The sequence below is a fragment of the Haliotis rubra genome, unplaced genomic scaffold (genome assembly GCF_003918875.1).
Source record: "Haliotis rubra isolate DU_JTF1 unplaced genomic scaffold, ASM391887v1 Scf834, whole genome shotgun sequence".
Lineage (NCBI taxonomy): Eukaryota > Metazoa > Mollusca > Gastropoda > Lepetellida > Haliotidae > Haliotis > Haliotis rubra.
The window spans coordinates 365,439-385,377 of NW_025767562.1; the positions used below are offsets into that span (position 1 = coordinate 365,439).

General features: G+C 45.2%; 1 long non-coding RNA gene across 1 annotated transcript; it reads left to right on the forward strand.

The window, feature by feature from the left end:
• Positions 1 to 1,764: 1,764 nt before the first annotated feature.
• LOC124262385 lies at positions 1,765 to 19,871 on the forward strand. The gene is made up of 3 exons (XR_006894572.1): positions 1,765 to 1,777; positions 17,301 to 17,306; positions 19,764 to 19,871. It is a non-coding gene; the product is annotated as an uncharacterized LOC124262385 (long non-coding RNA).
• The last annotated feature ends 68 nt before the right edge of the window (positions 19,872 to 19,939 follow it).

Below are 19,939 nucleotides of genomic sequence, written 5' to 3' on the forward strand. Positions count from 1 at the left end.
GACTGTACACAGAGCATACCTCTAGTTTCCCGGACTGTACACAGAGCATACCTCTAGTTTCCCAACTGTACACAGAGCACAGCTATAATGTCTAGACTGTGCACAGAGCATACCTCAAGTTTCCCGACTGTGCACAGAGCATACCTCTAGTTTCCCGACTGTAGACAGAGCACAACTCTAGTTTCCCAACTGTACACAAAGCATACCTCAAGTTTCCCGACTGTACACAGAGCATACCTCAAGTTTCCCGACTGTGCACAGAGCACACCTCTAGTTTCCTATACTGTACACAGAGCATACCTCAAGTTTCCCGACTGTACACAGAGCATACCTACCACAAGTTTCCCGACTGTACACAGAGCATACCTCTAGTTTCCCGACTGTACACAGAGAGCATACCTCAAGTTTCCCGACTGTACAGAGAGCATACCTCTAGTTTCCCGACTGTACACAGAGCATACCTCAAGTTTCCCGACTGTGCACAGAGCATACCTCTAGTTTCCCGACTGTAGACAGAGCACAACTCTAGTTTCCCAACTGTACACACAGCATACCTCAAGTTTCCCGACTGTACAGAGAGCATCCCTCTAGTTCCCCAACTGTACAGAACACAGCTATAATGTCTAGACTGTACACACAGCATACCTTTAGTTTCCCGACTGTGAACAGAGCACAGCTATAATGTCTAGATTGTACACAGAGCATTCCTCTGATGTCTTAAGTGTACAAAGAGCACCCTTATAATGTCTAGATTGTACAGAGAGCAGACTTATACTATCTGGACTGTACACAGAGCATTTGTACACAGAACATCCCTATATGTGGACTGCGTGCTTTCTGCAAGAAGTCATGCTATATGAGGATACGGACGGACCACTTGGCCACCTGACCACTGTAAACTTGGTTTCGTAGCGGTATGGCTGATCGAGATATCGATACGATAACCGATACGACGTTAAATGTTAACTCACTCACTCACTACAGCCAAACTGAAATAATACTATTTTTTTTTAGAAACGCCATTATCTGTCAGGTGTGATTATCCGAGATGCACATGGCTTTGCTGATGGATGTTAGTTCAATTCTATCGAAGAAGAAGACTTAGATACACATCATTAACATAACTCAGGTAATATACAAAGATGTCTATACCCCTGTTAAAACCAATATCGAAGTGCTTAAGATACAGTATTCCAGTTATATCACAGGAAAGACTAATGTACCGAACTTTTAACATATATGTTTTTTACTCAAATTTTCACATTACATGTATTTCACTTTTTTCTTAAAATATTCAGTTATTTCGATTGGTTATTAGTTATTACCAGTTTTTTAACGAACACGACGGACCTCGGGCCCTACCACGACCTCGAGTGAATATATTTAGGATATTTCAATAGTAATTGATTTGGAGGTATATCAACAACGACCCAGCACATGTTTTAAAGCAAACAAAATTAAAGAAAACAACAACAGAAAAATACAAAATAAAAACCAAAAAATCATCCAGCATACCCATCTACCATCTTTGGTATTAAAAGTCGAGGACCGTATCTCCGGTTCTAGACTATGGCACCTTTGTCTCATAACTTCCCCCTCAACGTGTACGTACACATATACAAGAAAATCTGCTGGTATTAGAGAACTATGTTCAAGGCCACATATATATTCAAGATCAAGAGTCACAATATGGCTGCAATATTGCCGATGTGACGTTAAATATTAACTCACTCACTCACTCAAGATCAAGATATGTTATTGTAGATAAGACCTTGATGTTTGATAGATATCTCCAGGTTCGATCATTGTTTTAAAGGATCTATATACATCAAATATAGGACTTGAACTAAGGGTATTCATCCACCCTGACGAAACATATCAACGGCTCATTGACAAAATTCGTTCACAAACAGCGACTTGTTACCAACACCTTGGAAAAGCCACACGTATCCAAATCCACACGAAAACAACAGATATCTTATACTTGATGCCCATGGTACATGATCCTAAATATCTAAATTAAGCAGCATGTTATAAGATGTTTTGGGTAGATGCTGTTCATGCATTCTCAGTATTTGGAACCAGTACTTTTATGCATCGAAAGTGAGAGTTTATATGAAGTGGATATCTTCCAAATTCTCCATATACCATAGAGTTTGGTGTTGTAATGTTAACTAACATTAAGGAACTTCTTACATGCCAATAAATGTATTTTTCATTCGGTTCAAAAGTCTGAAAAACCCATATTTCTCCCCATACAAAAGCATTGGTTGAATCTGTGCATCGAAAAATAAAACCTATCTTTGGTGATGTTGGCGCTAATGGGTAGAGTGATGAAAATACATAGACTATATCTTGTTTTGCTGTTGCTGATAAGGCAACGGCAGCTTTTACCCTCGTTCAGTGTAGAATTAAAATGTACTCCAAGATATTTGTATTCAGAAATTATTTGTATAGAAATGCCATTATAAGACCATTGTTCGCCACCAGCGAGTTAGTTTCCCCGTTACCTGACCAACTGATTGAAGAAACCCAGTTTCCTTATGATTGAGGAACCCGTTAGTCCATGACAACAAAACAAAGGCGTAAACTTCCCCTGATACACAACAAATATTCGTGTGACCGAAATCTCATAGAGGAAGGAAAGCACCAGGATAACTTTGTAAAATGTTGTCAAATTCAGATTAATGAAACTTTGCATTCGCTAATTCAATACTTAATCGATAATGGATTAAACAAATGTGTGTACCCACATCTTGCAATAGGTCCGACACAACATCAGACACAAAGAGTGAGTGAGTTTAGTTTTACGCCGCTTTTAGCAATATTCCAGCTATATTTGGGGGGGGGTCAGAAACACAGACCTTGTGGAACCGTTGGGGATCCGGATAAGAGGGTTCCCCCGTCATATACTCATGGAAACGAATAAGGGAACATATGTGATAGTACAAGTGTTCCTTTATTCTTTTCCAGAATTTCACCCACAGTGCAATACAAAGCTTGTGGAGAAACCTGGAAAAGAATAAGGAACACTTGTACTTTCATGCGTTCCCTTCAGTATATGTCATTATTCTGAGAAGCCAGTCTGTGGATTGGACGGTCGATTTCAGTGACGTTGCAAATAGTTATTACTTGGGGTATGGTTTACGTAAATATATTTATATCTGCTATGAATGGTCTTCAACAACTAATGTTGGTCACTAACAGGATTATCCGCTCGGGCCCTGGAACTTTGGGGATTCACGTCATTGAATTGAAATTGCGTAGGCCGATACTCGTGATGTAAATCGTTGAATTGTCTAGTCCAGACTCGATCATTTGAAGCCAGCACATAACAAACACAAATACAAACTTAAGGACCGTGCTTGATACAGCTGGAATATATCAGATGTGAAGGTATGCCCTAAAGTGGGGATCTTGAATCTCCATTGCGTTGATCGTTGCGGATTTTGTAAATCGTTGGTTTGTCTGGTCCAGATTCGATTACTTACAGGGCGCCGTGATGCAACTGAAACACTGCTGGGTGTTTCATCAAACGATAGACACAAAGACAATAGAAACAAGCCTCAGGATTCTCAGGATACCACACGGGCCTGCAATGTGCTGGGTGCTCTCATCTACATCACATAGGAATTACAGCTGGTAAGTTACACCATGGCGATATGGCTGCAGACATAACACCGGATTATTGTCAGAACCAGCCAATTTTATATTGTGCGAATACCGAAGAGGTGTATTTTATGGAAATAGCGTTCAGGAGTTCAGGAGCATTGTGTGCACATTTCAATACTGTACAGGGATATTTTAATGACATACCACCAGTGAAAACGGATAATATACCGACATACCAAACGTGAGTACAGATAATTTACCGACACACCAACAGTGAGTACGGATAATTTACCGATATACCAACAGTGAGTACAGATAATTTACTGAAATACCAACAGTGAGCAAGGATAAATTACCGACATACAAACAGTGAGCAAGGATAAATTACCGACATACAAACAGTGAGTACGGATAATTTACCGACATACCAACAGTGAGCAAGGATAATTTACCGACATACCAACAGTGAGTACGGATAATTTACAGACATACCAACAGTGAGCAAGGATAAATTACTGACATACAAACAGTGAGCACGGATAAATTACCGAAGCACCAACAGTGAGTACGGATACTTTAACGACACACCAAAAGAGAGAGAGGATAAATTACTGACACACCAACAGTGAGCACGGGAAAATTACCAACATACCAAGTGAGTACGGATAATTTACAGACATACCAACAGTGAGCACGGATAATCTACCAACATACCAACAGTGAGCACGGATAAATTACCAACATACCAACAGTGAGCACGGATAATATAGAGACAGACCAACAGTGAGCATGTCTAATTTACAGACATACCAACAGTGAGTACAGATAATTTACTGAAATACCAACAGTGAGTACGGATAATATAGAGACAGACCAACAGTGAGCATGTCTAATTTACAGACATACCAACAGTGAGTACAGATAATTTACTGAAATACCAACAGTGAGCACGGATAAATTACCGACATACAAACAGTGAGCACGGATAATTTATCGACATACAAACAGTGAGCAAGGATAAATTACCAACATACAAACAGTGAGTACGGAAAATTTACCAACATACAAACAGTGAGCAAGGATAAATTACCGACATACAAACAGTGAGTACGGATAATTTACCGACATACAAACAGTGAGTACGGATAAATTACCGACATACAAACAGTGAGCACGGATAATTTACCGACATACCAACAGTGAGCACGGATAAATTACTGACGCACCAACAGTGAGTACGGATAATTTACCGACACACCAACAGAGAGAGAGGATAAATTACTGACACACCAACAGTGAGCACGGGAAAATTACCAACATACCAAGTGAGTACGGATAATTTACAGACATACCAACAGTGAGCACGGATAATCTACCAACATACCAACAGTGAGCACGGAAAATATAGAGACAGACCAACAGTGAGCATGTCTAATTTACAGACATACCAACAGTGAGCATGCATAATTTACCGACACAGTAACAGTGAAAACGCATAATTTACCGACACACCAACAGTGAGCATAGATAAATTACCGACATACCAACAGTGAGCACGGATAATTTACTGACATACCAACAGTCTAATTTGATGGGCAGAGAGCACTTTAATTTGATGGACATATCAGCTGAGAGCACTCCTAATTGATGGGCATATCAGTAGTGAGCACGGATAATTTATCGACACACCAACAGTGAGCACAGATAATATAGAGACAGACCAACAGTGAGCTCGGATAATTTACCGAGATACGAACAGTGAGCACGGATAATTTACTGACATACCAACAATGAGCACAGATAATATAGAGACAGACCAACAGTGAGCTCGGATAATTTACCGAGATACGAACAGTGAGCACGGATAATTTATCGACACACCAACAGTGAGCTGAGATAATATAGAGACAGACCAACAGTGAGCTCGGATAATTTACCGACATACGAACAGTGAGCATGGATAATTTACTGAGATAGCGACAGTGAGCAAGGATAATTTACCGACATACAAACAGTGAATACGGATAATTTACCGACATACCAACAGTGAGCACCGATACTTTACTGACGCACCAACAGTAAAGTACGGATAATTTACCGACATACCAAGTGAGCACGGATAAATTACCGACTGACACACAAACAGTGAGCACGGATAATTTACTGACATACCAACAGTGAGCAAGGATAATTTACCGACATACCAACAGTGAGTACGGATAATTTACAGACATACCAACAGTGAGCATGGATAAATTACTGACATACAAACAGTGAGCACGGATAAATTACTGACGCACCAACAGTGAGTACGGATAATTTAACGACACACCAAAAGAGAGAGAGGATAAATTACTGACACACCAACAGTGAGCACGGGAAAATTACCAACATACCAAGTGAGTACGGATAATTTACAGACATACCAACAGTGAGCACGGATAATCTACCAACATACCAACAGTGAGCACGGATAAATTACCAACATACCAACAGTGAGCACGGATAATATAGAGACAGACCAACAGTGAGCATGTCTAATTTACAGACATACCAACAGTGAGTACGGATAATTTACTGAAATACCAACAGTGAGTACGGATAATATAGAGACAGACCAACAGTGAGCATGTCCAACACAGAGTACCAACAGTGAGTCAGATAATTTACTGAAATACCAACAGTGAGCACGGATAAATTACCGACATACAAACAGTGAGCACGGATAATTTACCGACATACAAACAGTGAGCACGGATAAATTACCGACATACAAACAGTGAGTACGGAAAATTTACCGACATACAAACAGTGAGCAAGGATAAATTACCGACATACAAACAGTGAGTACGGATAATTTACCGACATACAAACAGTGAGCCAGGATAATTTACTGACGCACCAACAGTGAGTACGCATAATTTACCGACATACCAACAGTGAGCACGGATAAATTACCGACATACAAACAGTGAGCACGGATAATTTACCGACATACCAACAGTGAGCACGGATAAATTACTGACGCACCAACAGTGAGTACGGATAATTTAACGACACACCAACAGAGAGAGAGGATAAATTACTGACACACCAACAGTGAGCACGGGAAAATTACCAACATACCAAGTGAGTACGGATAATTTACAGACATACCAACAGTGAGCACGGATAATCTACCAACATACCAACAGTGAGCACGGAAAATATAGAGACAGACCAACAGTGAGCATGTCTAATTTACAGACATACCAACAGTGAGCATGCATAATTTACCGACACAGTAACAGTGAAAACGCATAATTTACCGACACACCAACAGTGAGCATAGATAAATTACCGACATACCAACAGTGAGCACGGATAATTTACTGACATACCAACAGTCTAATTTGATGGGCAGAGAGCACTTTAATTTGATGGACATATCAGCTGAGAGCACTCCTAATTGATGGGCATATCAGTAGTGAGCACGGATAATTTATCGACACACCAACAGTGAGCACAGATAATATAGAGACAGACCAACAGTGAGCTCGGATAATTTACCGAGATACGAACAGTGAGCACGGATAATTTACTGACATACCAACAATGAGCACGGATAATTTACCGAGATACGAACAGTAAGCATGGATAATTTACTGAGATAGCAACAGTGAGCAAGAATAATTTACTGACACACCAACAGTGAGCAAGAATAATTTACTGACATACCAACAGTCTAATTTGATGGGCAGAGAGCACTTTAATTTGATGGACATATCAGCTGAGAGCACTCCCAATTGATGGGCATTTACAGACATGCCAACAGTTAGCACCGATATTTTACCGACATACCAACAGTGAGCACCGATAATGTACAGACATACCTACAGTGAGCACCGATAATGTAACGACACACCAACAGTGAGCACCGATAATGTACCGACACACCAACAGTGAGCATGGATACTTTATTGACACACCAACAAAGAGTAAAGATAATTTACTGACATACCAACAGTGAGCATGGATAATTTACAGGGACATCAACAGAGAGTACAGATAATTTATTGACATCATACCAAAAGAGAGTACGGATAATTTACTGACACACCAACAGCGAACACGGATAATTTACTGACATACCAACAGTCTAATTGAATTGGCAGAGAGCACATTAATTTGACGGACATATCAGCTGAGAGCACTCTAATTTGGTGGACACATCAGCAGAGAGCACCCTAACTTGATGGGCATATCAGGAGAGAGCACGGCAACTTGATGGGCATATCAAATGAGAGCACACTAAGGTGATGGACATACCAGCAGAGAGCACGGGATATGGACATACCAGCAGAGAGAACGTCGATATGGACAAACCAGCAAGGAGCACGGGCATATGGACATACCAGCAGAGAGCAAGGGGATATGGACATACAAGCAGAGAGCACGGGGATGTGGACATACCAGCAGAGAGCACGGGGAAATGGACACACCAGCAGAGAGCACAGGGGATATGGACATACCAGCAGAGAGCATGGGTATGTGGACATAGCAGCAGAGAGCATAGGGATAAGGACATACAAGCAGCGAGCACGGGGATATGGACGTACCAGCAGGGAGCAAGGGGATGTGGACATGCCAGCAGAGAGCACGGGGATATGGACATACAAGCAGGGAGTACGGGGATGTGGACATAACAGCAGAGAGCACGGGGATGTGGACATACCAGCAGAGGGCACGGGCATATGGACATAACAGCAGGGAGCACGGAGATGTGGGCATACCAGCAGAGAGCACGGGGATGTGGACATACCAGCAGGGAGCACGGGGATGTGGACATACCAGCAGAGTGCACGGGGATGTGGACATACCAGCAGAGAGCACGGGCATATGGACATACCAGCAGGGAGCAAGGGGATGTGGACATACCAGCAGAGAGCACGGGGATGTGGACATACCAGCAGAGTGCACGGGTATGTGGTCATACCAGCAGGAAACAAGGGGATGTGGTCATACCAGCAGGGAGCAAGGGGATGTGGACATACCAGCAGAGAGCACGGGGATGTGGACATACCAGCAGAGTGCACGGGTATGTGGTCATACCAGCAGGAAACAAGGGGATGTGGTCATACCAGCCAGCAGGACGCCAGCAAGCACGGGGAAATGGACATACCAGCAGGAAGCACGGGGATATGGACATACCAGCAGAGTACAAGCAGGGGAGTAATGTGGACATACCAGCAGATATGGAAGCACGGGGATATGGACATACCAGCAGAAGCACGGGGATATGGACGTACAAAGTACGGAGATGTGGACATAACAGCAGAGAGAGCACGGGGATATGGACATACAAGCAGAGAGCACGGGAATATGGACATACCAGCAGGGAGCACGGGGATGTGGACATAACAGCAGAGAGCACGGGAATATGGACATACCAGCAGAGAGCACGGGGATGTGGACATACCAGCAGAGAGCACGGGGAAATGGACACACCAGCAGAGAGCACAGGGGATATGGACATACCAGCAGAGAGCATGGGTATGTGGACATAGCAGCAGAGAGCATGGGGATAAGGACATACAAGCAGCGAGCACGGGGATATGGACGTACCAGCAGGGAGCAAGGGGATGTGGACATGCCAGCAGGGAGTACGGGGATGTGGACATAACAGCAGAGAGAGCACGGGGATATGGACATACCAGCAGGGAGCAAGGGCATGTGGACATACCAGCAGAGAGCACGGGGATATGGACGTACAAGCAGGGAGTACGGAGATGTGGACATAACAGCAGAGAGAGCACGGGGATATGGACATACAAGCAGAGAGCACGGGAATATGGACATACCAGCAGAGAGCACGGGAATATGGACATACCAGCAGAGAGCACGGGGATGTGGACATACCAGCAGAGAGCACGGGGAAATGGACACACCAGCAGAGAGCACAGGGGATATGGACATACCAGCAGAGAGCATGGGTATGTGGACATAGCAGCAGAGAGCATGGGGATAAGGACATACAAGCAGCGAGCACGGGGATATGGACGTACCAGCAGGGGGCAAGGGGATGTGGACATGCCAGCAGAGAGCACGGGGATATGGACATACAAGCAGGGAGTACGGGGATGTGGACATAACAGCAGAAACACCAGCAGGGATGTGGACATACCAGCACGGAGAGAGGGCACGGGCATATGGATTTGGACAACAGCAGGGAGCACGGAGATGTGGACATACCAGCAGAAGCACGGGGATATGGACATACCAGCAGGGAGCACGGGATATGGACATACCAGAGCAAGGGGATGTGCACCAGGGCACGGGGATGTGGACATACCAGCAGAGTGCACGGGTATATGGACATACCATGTGGTCATACCAGCAGGGAGCAAGGGGATGTGGACATACCAGCCGAGAGCACGGGGATGTGGACATACCAGCAGAGTGCACGGGTATGTGGTCATACCAGCAGGAAACAAGGGGATGTGGTCATACCAGCAGGGAGCAAGGGGATGTGGACATACCAGCCGAGAGCACGGGGATGTGGACATACCAGCAGAGAGCACGGGGAAATGGACATACCAGCAGGAAGCACGGGGATATGGACATACCAGCAGAGAGGATGGGGATATGGACGTACAAGCAGGGAGTACGGAGATGTGGACATAACAGCAGAGAGAGCACGGGGATATGGACATACCAGCAGGGAGCAAGGGCATGTGGACATACCAGCAGAGAGCACGGGGATATGGACGTACAAGCAGGGAGTACGGAGATGTGGACATAACAGCAGAGAGAGCACGGGGATATGGACATACCAGCAGGGAGCACGGGGATGTGGACATAACAGCAGAGAGCACGGGAATATGGACATACCAGCAGGGAGCACGGGGATGTGGACATACCAGCAGAGAGCACGGGGAAATGGACACACCAGCAGAGAGCACAGGGGATATGGACATACCAGCAGAGAGCATGGGTATGTGGACATAGCAGCAGAGAGCATGGGGATAAGGACATACAAGCAGCGAGCACGGGGATATGGACGTACCAGCAGGGAGCAAGGGGATGTGGACATGCCAGCAGAGAGCACGGGGATATGGACATACAAGCAGGGAGTACGGGGATGTGGACATAACAGCAGAGAGCACGGGGATGTGGACATACCAGCAGAGGGCACGGGCATATGGACATAACAGCAGGGAGCACGGAGATGTGGGCATACCAGCAGAGGGCACGGGGATGTGGACATACCAGCAGGGAGCACGGGGATGTGGACATACCAGCAGAGTGCACAGGTATGTGGTCATACCAGCAGGAAACAAGGGGATATGGACATACCAGCAGGAAGCAAAGGGAAGTGGACATACCAGCAGAGAGCACGGGGATATGGACATACTAGCAGGGAGCAAGGGGATGTGGACATACAAGCAGGGAGTACGGGGATGTGGACATAACAGCAGAGAGCACGGGTATGTGGTCATACCAGCAGAGAGCACGGGGAAATAGACATACAAGCAGAGAGCACGGGCATATGGACATACCAGCAGAGAGCACGGGGAAATAGACATACAAGCAGAGAGCACGGGCATATGGACATACCAGCAGAGAGCATGGGGATGTGGACATACCAGCAGGGAGCACGGGGATATGGACGTACCAGCAGGGAGCATGGGGATATGGACATACCAGCAGAGAGAACGTCGATATGGACATACCAGCAGGGAGCAAGGGGATGTGGACATACCAGCAGGGAGCACGGGGATGTGGACATGCCAGCAGAGTGCACGGGTATGTGGTCATACCAGCAGGAAACAAGGGGATGTGGACATACCAGCAGAGTGTACAGGTATGTGGTCATACCAGCAGGAAACAAGGGGATGTGGACATAATGTCAGGGAACAAGGGGAAGTGGACATACCAGCAGAGAGCACGGGGATATGGACATACCAGCAGGGAGCACGGGGATATGGACATACCAGCAGGGAACAAGAAGATGTGGACATACCAGCAGAGAGCAAGGGTATATGGACATACAAGCAGGGAGTACGGGGATGTGGACATACCAGCAGAGAGCACGGGGATATGGACATACCAGCAGAGAGCACGCACATATGGACATACCAGCAGGGAACATGGGGATGTGGACATACCAGCAGAGTGCACGGTAATATGGACATACCAGCAGAGAGCACATGGATGGGGACATACCAGCAGAGAGCACGGGGAAATAGACATACCAGCAGAGAGCACGGGGATATGGACATACCAGCAGAGAGCATGGGGATGTGGACATACCAGCAGGGAGCACGGAGATATGGACGTACCAGCAGGGAGCATGGGGATATGGACATACCAGCAGAGAGCACGTCGATATGGACATACCAGCAGGGAGCAAGGGGATGTGGACATACCAGCAGGTAGCACGGGGATGTGGACATACCAGCAGAGTGCACGGGTATGTGGTCATACCAGCAGAGAGCACGGGGAAATAGACATACCAGCAGAGAACACGGGGTATATGGACATACCAGCAGAGAACAAAGGGATGTGGACATACCAGCAGGGAACAAAGGGATATGGACGTACCAGCAGAGAGGCATGGGGATATGGACATACCAGCAGAGAGCACGTCGATATGGACATACCAGCAGGGAACAAGGGATGTGGACATACCAGCAGGAGAGCGCGGGGATATGGACATACAACAGAGTGCACGGGTATGTGGACATACCAGCAGGGAGCATGGGGATATGGACATACCAGCAGGGAGCGTCGATATGGACACCAGCAGGGAACAAGGGATGTGGACATACCAGCAGGGAGCACGGGGATGTGGACATACGAGCAGAGTGCACAGGTAATATGGACATACCAGCAGGAAACAAAGGGGATGTGGACATACCAGCAGGGAACACGGGGAAGTGGACATACCAGCAGAGAGCACGGGGAAATGCACATACCAGCAGGGAGTACGGGGATGTGAGAGCACCAGCAGGGCATGTGGACATGCCAGCAGATGCGTACGGGGATATGGACGTACAAGCAGGGCATACGGAGATGTGGACATAACAGCAGAGAGAGCACGGGGATATGGACATACCAGCAGGGAGCACTGAGGAATATGGACATACAAGCAGGGAGCACAGGGATGTGGACATAACGGCGAGGGAATATGGACATACCAGCAGAGTGCACGGGGATGTGGACATACCAGCAGAAACGCAGGGAAATGGACACACCAGCAGAGAGCACAGGGGATATGGACATACCAGCAGGAGCATGGGGAAATGGACACACCAGCAGAGAGCACAGGGGATATGGACATACCAGCAGAGAGCATGGGTATGTGGACATACCAGCAGAGAGCATGGGGATGAGGACATACAAGCAGCGAGCACGGGGATATGGGCGTACCAGCAGGAAGCAAGGGGATGTGGACATACCAGCAGAGAGGGCATGGGGATATGGACATACCAGCAGAGGAGCACGGGCATATGGACATAACAGCAGAGAAGCACGGAGATGTGGGCATACCAGCAGAGAACACAGGGGATGTGGACATACCAGCAGAGAACAGAGGATGTGGACATACCAGCAGAGTGCACAGGTATGTGGTCATACCAGCAGGAAACAAGGGGATGTGGACATACCGGCAGGGAGCAAGGGGAAGTGGACATACAAGCAGAGAGCACGGGGATATGGACATACCAGCAGGGAGCAAGGGGATGTGGACATGCCAGCAGAGAGCACGGGGATATGGACATACAAGCAGGGAGTACGGGGATGTGGACATAACAGCAGAGAGCACGGAGATGTGGACATACCAGCAGAAAGCACTGGCATATGGACATACCAGCAGGGAGCACGGGGATGTGGGCATACAAGCAGAGAGCACGGGGATGTGGACATACCAGCAGAGTGTACAGGTATGTGGTCATACCAGCAGGAAACAAGGGGATGTGGACATAATGTCAGGGAACAAGGGGAAGTGGACATACCAGCAGAGAGCACGGGGATATGGACATACCAGCAGGGAGCACGGGGATATGGACATACCAGTAGGGAGCAAGAAGATGTGGACATACCAGCAGAGAGCAAGGGGATATGGACATACAAGCAGGGAGTACGGGGATGTGGACATACCAGCAGAGAGCACGGGGATATGGACATACCAGCAGAGAGCACGCACATATGGACATACCAGCAGGGAACACGGGGATGTGGACATACCAGCAGAGAGCACATGGATGGGGACATACCAGCAGAGAGCACGGGGAAATAGACATACCAGCAGAGAGCACGGGGATATGGACATACCAGCAGAGAGCATGGGGATATGGACATACCAGCAGGGAGCACGGATATGGACATACCAGCAGAGAGCACGATACCAGCAGGGAGCATGGGGATATGGACATACCTGCAAGGAGCACGGGTATATGGACATACCAGCAGAGAGCACGGGGATATGGACATACCAGCAGAGAGCACGTCGATATGGACATACCAGCAGGGAGCAAGGGGATGTGGACATACCAGCACGAAAGAGCACAGGGATCGGGACATGGACATACCAGCAGGGTGCACGGGGATATGGTCATACCAGCAGGAAGCACGGGGATATGGACATGACATTCCAGCAGGGAGCAGAGAGCACGGGAAGTGGACATACCAGCAGAGAGCACGGGGATATGGATATACCAGCAGGGAGCACGGGGATATGGACATACCAGCAGGGAGCAAGGGGATGTGGACATACCAGCAGGGAGCACGGGGATATGGACATACCAGCAGGGAGCACGGGGATATGGACATACCAGCAGAGAGCACGGGGATATGGACATACCAGCAGGGAGCACGGGGATATGGACATACCAGCAGGGAGCACGGGGATATGGACATACCAGCAGGGAGCACGGGGATGTGGACATACCAGCAGAGTGCACGGGAATATGGACATACCAGCAGGTAGCACGGGGACATGGACATACCAGCAGGGAGCACGGGGATATGGACATACTAACAGAGAGCACGCGTGCTGTCTTACCTGGGTGAGTGATCGTGTAGCAATACGTGACTGGGAGGAAAACTTTGTTATAACACGTCACAGTACATCTATTTCTAGGTATATGACCAGGACCTTATACAAACCAGGAAAATCTAACGTGAGAATACACATGACTAATGACTGCATTAGAAAATATCAACAATTGTGAGTGTGTGTGTCTGTGTGCGTGACGCTAAAAAATTCTCTGAAAAGAGGAGCCAGTCATATTCCAGTTTATTCATCTCGAACGGCCTTCCCATTGCGATTGAGACCTTATTCACACCAAAGAAGTGTTTATAATTGCTCAGTATAGATATAAGGCTTATACAGGTATGAATGACGGGTTGACTGACTCCTCGGTAGACACGGTGGGTCATGGTATTGAACGTGCACATGATCCTAATCGAGATCGTATGACGTTTCTTGCTCATGGCTCAAACTCCTTATTGTACACAATCGTGCAACATATTTCAGTGTTTTAATATGTTACATGTTTGCATTTCAATATATATAGCGATGTATTTGTGGTTCACTTGTCCTCATGTCTCTCCATATGGCTGCTGTGTTGGCGGAGTAGCCTAGTGGTTAAAGCGTTCGCTCCTCAAGCCATAGTAACGGTTCAATTCCCCACATGGCTACAAAATGTGAAGCCCATTTCTAGAGTCCCTCTTTGTGGTATTGATGGAACATTGCTAAAAGTTGCGAAAATCAATACTCACTCATTCATGAGGTTACCAAGTCTGACCATCCAACATATATTAATCGATTTTATACAAAACGGTTCTGGAGACTTATCCTAGCCGGGACTAGCCATATGTTGAGCTGGATCAGTATAATAGGGGTGGACCCAGCTGGAAAAGAGACTAGACTAAATCGCAAATTCAAACTATGTACACACTATGTCAAATCAATACATCCATACGGATACAGCGTACATATATATGAATACATAGCTGGGTGGGCATTTGTAATAAGCGTTTACTCGTCACACCGGGCTGAGTCAATTTAGTTTTATGCCGCACTCGGCAATATTCCAGCTACATGACGGCGGTCTGTAAATATTCAAATCTGGACCAGACAATCCAGTGTGCATGAGCACCGATCTACGCAAATGGGATACGATGACATGTGTCAACCAAGTCAGCGAGCCTTATCACCCGATCTTGTTAGTCGCGTCTTACGAAAAGCATGGGTTGCTGAAGACCAATTCTAACCCGGATTCACATCGGGGACATGACGTATGTTCTTCAAAGCGATCACAGCACAAGAGTTATTGTGATTCCCTAAAAGAAATAAAATAAAGGCGTGACTCTCTACTCAGGCAGGAGAAGGTACCCACAACAAACGGATCCTGCAACTCTGAATCGAGTGACTGACATTATGAGCACCGATCTTTTGATACGAAAACGCATGGAGAATATCCTAAAGTTTGTACAACATGAAGTGGAAATAAATATTTAAACAAAAATAATTTTTATGCAATGGCATTCATCAACCACCACGGCGAGACTGACCACGTGATCCCACTAGACACCTCTTACCACAAGGCACGGTTTACTCAAGCCCAAATCTAACGGTGCTTTCGGGCAAGTATATTCTGCACATTCGAATGAGAAACAAGGAAAGTCTATAAATAAGCTCTTCCTTGCAACTTACGGTTTTCCTGGTCTATGTGTCATTTCCTGCTTATTTATTAACAGTTGTTGATATAGAACAATAAATACGAGAATACGTGTGCGAATAATTTGCAATAAAACACGTGTTAGGCGGAACAAACGGAAAGTAATTCACGAGTCCCCTGTAACTCGTAGACGGCATAGCAAGGATCTATACACAGGTCATTGAGGCGTCACGCGTTTAAAAAGCGATAAAACATTGCAGTTTCAGCCTCCAAGAGATAAGTTCAGTTGTCACTGGAATAAACCGGTTTTTGAACGTTCACGTTCACGCGCTAAATCGCAGACGCGGTTGACACATGTCATCGTATCCCAATTGCGTAGATCGATGCTCCTGCTTTTGATCACTGGATTGTCTGGTCCAGACTCGGTTATTTACAGACCACCGCCATATAGCTGGAATATTGCTGAGTGCGGCGTAAAACTCAGAGTTAACTCAACTAACAATTTCACGTTTCACTGTAGACTCCCATTTTACGCGGTCACAACGTTGTGGCCTGACATTGTGATACGTCATTTTTTAACTTGGAAGGTTGGAAGGTTAAGTTATTTTATGCTAACGTATTTTACGTTGTCTTGACGACGTTCTAGTTAACGTTAATATTTGAGTACTTTTCACAGTAATGGACAGTGCATAAGAAAGAAAGCAGAAATGAACTTCGATGCTTATTGGTCAAGTTCTACGTTGGTTTGGTCGTGTTCTTTCTGAAGCTGTAACTGAATAGTGAAGAAAGATCTATGTGTCAGAAACGTTGTTATAACGTGGTGAGGAGCCCAAAGCATAACGTTTACAGTCCGTTTGAGACAAAATGATACCGATGAATTGCAATCTAACACAAAAACAAACAGACATAAAAGAATCAAACCAACGCGGACTGCAATAAAAGTAACAGACCGACTCTAGAAAAAAATTGCATAAGTTTTGTCACAAAAATAAAAAGGTTGTTTTAGAAACTGCCCCAACCCAGGGCTCCGTTTCACAAAGCTCTCGTAAGCCTAAGAACTCGTAACTTTCCTCGTAGCATTAATACCTCCTATACTGTAACACTGACTTACGATAGTCGTAGGGCTTAGAGAGCTTTGTGAAACGGTGACCATGTCCGACCAAAAGTCACATTGACCTGAGTTACTATTACGTCATGCTATGACGACATTTACGTCAAGCTGTGACGTCATTCTAGTGTTTACTTGTCACAGTATTGTTGACATAACGTTATTGGTTTATAGTGAAAATAAAATTTCTTTTCTTGACTATATGGGCATGTTTTGGATTTTAGAAGCCTTTATTCGGTAATTACACATTCTACCATGGCTACGTGAAATTCTTGATTCTGATTGGTGAATCAATAAAATTAGACGCTATCATTTTGGGATTGAAAATTCGTCTGATTTTATGACCGCTTCACTGCGCACGTATACAACACTGCCGCATCAGCTTGACCACCAACAGTCGTTGGTTTCACGTTACTGTTCAACTTGCTGTGCGCATGCGCAGAGCGTGTGAAAAATATCCACTGGCATGTTTCCGGTTTGGTCGTAGGTTTATCCATAGTGTAAATGCACGGTAAATAAAAGCTGTTATGAAAATTATTTACGTTGTGACAATTGTTCATAGCTCAGTACATACTTCCATTTGCCTCTGCTTTTCAATAATTGGTTGCAATTCAATCACTCAACAAAATGCCACTCAAACAAATTCAGTCAGAGATGTGTTTGTTTAGTTGTGAGAAGGGGATGTGCGGGAAGGACTGACTGACTGAGTTTAGTTTTACGCCGCTTTTAGCAATATTCCAGCAATATCACGGCGGGGGACACCAGGAATGGGCTTAACACATTGTGCCCATGTGGGGAATCGAACCCGGGCCTTCGGCGTGACGAGCCAACGCTTTAACCACTAGGCTACCCCACCGCCCCTTGCGGGAAGGACGGTGGTGATATGTCTTTATACAAGACCTTGTTGATATAAATGAAGCTATTTATTTAACTTATCCCGGCCTTTGTTTCATAAATCAATTGGGATCAGTTGTATTCGACATAAAACTATATATTTGTTTCGATTTTTGTTTTCTTTGGAGTGTTTACACTATCGATAAACATACAACCAAACCGGAAACATGACAGTGGATATTTTCCGCACGCTCTGCTCATGCGCACAGCGGGTTGAACAGTAATGTGAAACCAACGAATGGCTAATATCAACACAACAAACGTGATGGAAATGCTGATAAAACATTTATTAAATCTCGAAAAATACAATTATTATATGATTTTCCTCCACAATTATTAGGGAACTCACTATAATATTACCTTAAATGATAAAAATATTCAAACTCAATTACTATACACAGCCCCAAACATAAACAAACATAACATGTAAATGAGAAGACCTTGTAAAAATTCATCCCTATCTATACAAAATGTGCAGTAAATCGTTCGTAAACATTTACCTACCTGGTAAATGATATATTTGTTTCCGTTTAGAATCATAAGCAAGATAACGGTCAGACGAAACACAAAATACTCCATCATATCCCGTTGCATCGTTAAAAAAATACATGTAAAAAACTGAACCCCCAGAATTCTGCGCTCTGCCAGCTTCCCCACAAAGCTGTCACTGCTGGTGATCGATGTTCATACACTTTGAAAAAGGTTTGGCCACAATCCAGTCAAAAATGATGAAAACAATGTTCCAAGGAATCCCAAGTTAGTCGCATGTACACAAAGCAGCACTGTCACTCTTTTCGTAGCATGCCGGGATGGAGACACCTAAGTGAAATCATGATCCACACTCGCTGTTCATACAAATCTTTGAATAGTTACAGGTCGTAGATCGATCAGAAAAAGGATCTGGATTCTGCAGGGATTCTGCAGGGTTCAGAGTCGATAGTCAGTCAAGTATTTTCCACTGTCACATCAAATTTCGACCTTTCGCAAAATGTAAACACTGGCTGCCCGCCATTTCAAACTGTTGCGTAACTGTCAACAACTACAGACTGCACTTCCAAGAAAAATAAGTAGGTCAGACGATTCCATTATAGTGTGGCGAAGGGGTTAGAGTAAACGGCACACAAAACCATAGGCTGGTTTCGGCCGTGTGGAGTTTGGATTATATAAAGCAAGCGCTTAGGTGTTACATTATTGCTTTGAATAAACAGTAGTTTGTTTTCTTTGGACAGAATATTTTATATGTTGCAATGATTAAAAAAAATACGAACGGCACCTACCACTCCCTTCACAGACGAGCCGGATTTCGCAGTGTCTTTCGCGGAAGGAAGGAGTTCGATATTAAATCGGTTATGGTAGAATGGGGATAAACGTATTGTGTTCGAAAATTAGATGAATGTAAGGCAGAATTGATAGTCTCTAAAATAATCATTTGAAACCTCACGATACGCGTTCGGTTCCAAATGAAAGGCTGAAAAGGTTCCAAGCGGAAGGCTGAAAGTCATCACACTGTCAGCAGGCAGTTTCTATCAATTTATGTTGGAGAGTAATAAACAGAATACTAAACTCACTTCCGTGAAATACCATTTTTATTAAAGTCGTGAAAGATTTTAGTAACCTCTATAAATCACGCAATACTAACGTTGTGACAACGTTGTGTCTA